The sequence below is a fragment of the Lagopus leucura genome, unplaced genomic scaffold (genome assembly GCF_019238085.1).
Source record: "Lagopus leucura isolate 7727_CA_CO unplaced genomic scaffold, USGS_WTPT01 22012-0_obj-0_obj, whole genome shotgun sequence".
Taxonomy (NCBI): domain Eukaryota; kingdom Metazoa; phylum Chordata; class Aves; order Galliformes; family Phasianidae; genus Lagopus; species Lagopus leucura.
Genome location: NW_024963659.1, coordinates 1 through 2873, shown reverse-complemented (window position 1 = coordinate 2873; position 2873 = coordinate 1). Strand labels below are relative to the sequence as shown.

Genomic DNA, 2873 nt, shown 5'->3' with positions numbered 1-2873 from the left:
GATTCCTGCAGCTCGCTGCCAGCTGTCTTCTCAGACGTTTTGGGGGTAGGCAGGGGACTGTGGGAGCACCCTCAAGGCTGTGGGCAGGAGGGAAGGAAGCAAAGATGCAGCTGCAGGCAGTGGGCTCTGAGCTGGAGCAGTGCGGCCGGGCACTGTACAGCTCCCAGTCTGGGCACACAGAGCAAATTTGTCCAGCTGAGGGCTGCAGGGCTGTCCTTATCAAGCACTCCCCCATCCCACAGGTCTGCAGCGACTGCACCAGTTGCTCGAGCTCTTCCCACTACAGGAGCTCAGAACTGACAAGAACCCTGACCAAAGCAGGTAATGGCAACATATGCACACAGATACACACCTGATACAGAATCTGGCACTTGACAGTCCTCCCAGAGCTTCTTGCTGCTTTTTAGGCTGCTCTACAGCTATTCTGTCCTTTTCCCCCTCCTTCCCCTATGTCTTGCCCTTTCCTTCGCCCTGTGCGTTCCCCATTTCTTTTTCAGGCTTTCTCCTTTCTTTCCTCACTTCCTTCCCTGTGACGACCCCATGTTCTGCTGCTGTTCTCAGCTGATGATCCTTAAACTGCACTTTTCAAAGACATGGGATCAGGCTGCATACTATCACTGACTTAAAAAAAAAACACACAAAAAAACAAAACAAAAAACAAAACAAAACAAAACAAAACAAAAACAAGTGCAGTATTATGTATAGATAACGAACTCCTGCTTGAAAACCAATAGCATCTCCACATCCTGCAGTGTCACCATCACCCCCAGGTTGGGCTGGTGCTGCTCATCTGCCCTGCAGTGCTGCTCAAATGGCACCGGCACCTCCTGGCACGGCCTGCCACCTCCCTGTGTCACCTCTACGTGTCACCTCATCTCACCTCTGCAGTTCTGACCGCACACCTCCACCCCATGTCCCCCCATGTCCTCACATGTCCCTGTGTCCCCACACATCCCCTCATGTCTCAAGTCCCCCCACATCCCCTGCCCTAATTCAGTCCATGCTGATGTCACCATGGGATTGAGGACGGGGGCAGGGATGCCTGTGGGGTGCATGGAGTCCTGGAACAGGTTGATGGCTGTGCACAGGGGGGTGACGGTGCCCTCGGTGCACGGCTGTGACAGGGGGGTGTGAGTCATTGCCCCCAACATGGGGCTTGTGCCCCACGCATATGGGCAAGTTGTATGGGGAGTGCTTTCTGGAGATGATCTGTCTTTTCTCCAAATCTGCAGCGACTTCAGCAATCCCGCGTCGTACCGCAGCAGAAATGGGGCACTGCCGTACGTCAGCGATCTCTGACTCAAGCACAGGGGCTGCACAAAGGACACACGCTGCAGCCTCCCTGTTTCTGTGGGGTTTGGGATTGATGTTTGAGCCAAAAGGCCTCATGGTGCCATACAGGCAGGTGCTGGGTTCACCCACTGAGGACGCCAAATCCTAAAATAATGTCACAGCGGTCTTTAATTGCTGTGCGAGGAGATGACGCGCATTTCTCCCTGGGGAGCTGTAAGCTGACTCCACAGTGTGGCAGACAGCACCAAAAAGGGATGCCATCCTGTACTTTCCTACCCTAGTAACTCCTGGTTCTGCTGGTGCACCTCTTGTACCTGGAGCTGGCTCTCCATCTGGCTGAGACGTCATCTTTAACACTTCAAAACAAGCCTAAGGAGAAAAGATTTTGGTGATGTGACATGAAAACAGACAGCACAAATATAGACCAGGATGACAGAAGATGTGCACGCTGGGTGTTGAATATCATTTGGAAACCAAACCACAGGTGAGAAGTCTTGTTTTACTTGGTTCATTTTTGCTAATCTCCCAGAGGATCAGGAGGTCAGTAGATGTAAACTAGAGATGCATCACAGGGATATTCAATCAAGGTGATGCAACACATATCGAATTGTTTTTTCATAATTACAATGACTACTAGATATTAACATGAGAGTGACACTCTTCCTAGCTTAATATATGTTAACGCTGAATTTGAAACCGGCATACTAATAAATAGGGCTTCTGAAAGAGGCGTGTTCATAAAACCACGCTTTTGTCTACTTGTTTTTCATTGTAATATCAATATATTGAAACATTTGCACAGGGTCAAGTAATTGTGAGGGGATAAAACAGCACATGAGGTTATAATTACTATGTTAGGTAAAGCAGAGCATTATCAGTCTTCATTGTTGATTTTTTTTTTTCTTTCCTTCCAGTTACTTGACAGTCCAGGAAATTTTTCACAGCTGAGCCATTGTGTTTTCTTCAGAAGTTAGAAATAAGATTGGCAGATTCATGTCCGTATTCACCCACGCAGCAAAGTACGGGAAGAACTGCATTATTTCATCCCACTCTTCAGTGAGTTTCTATTATTTACCATGTAAGAACAATTTCTTTGTAATGCCTCCCTTGTAGAAAAATGACGTGTTTATCTTCATTGCCAACCCTTGATTTCCAGTGCATGTTCAAAATAGTTGATGGGTGAAGGAATGCTGGCTGGTTTTACGCTAAGAAAAAAGCTTCCACAAGTTCACATCCAGTACAGTGAGTACACTTTTATTTTTGCTAGATGGTCTGCTGGTTTCTCCAGTCTTCTTATGTAACACGAGGGAACATTTTGTTTGAATTTCTGTAACTGCCTATTTTCTGTGTTCAGAGGAGTAGATTCCCTTACATATGGGGTATTTTTAACTGGGTAATGTAACTCAGAGTAATAACACATAAAAACAATCTTCTGTGTTGGCTGTTTGAAAGAAAGCTGTTTGTTCATTAGATATGTTAGAAACATAATAATCCCATTTGGTAGTTAGTTTTTCATCAGACTGTGAAGTTCCAAGTAGAAAATAGCACTGAAGTTCAATTGCACGTTGTAAGCAAGTTTT

General features: G+C 46.5%; 1 long non-coding RNA gene across 1 annotated transcript; it reads left to right on the top strand.

Annotated features, from left to right (window-relative positions):
- Positions 1 to 221: 221 nt before the first annotated feature.
- Positions 222 to 2819, top strand: LOC122191271. Its single transcript, XR_006182341.1, has 4 exons — positions 222 to 321; positions 1575 to 1777; positions 2208 to 2349; positions 2450 to 2819. It is a non-coding gene; the product is annotated as an uncharacterized LOC122191271 (long non-coding RNA).
- Positions 2820 to 2873: the final 54 nt, after the last annotated feature.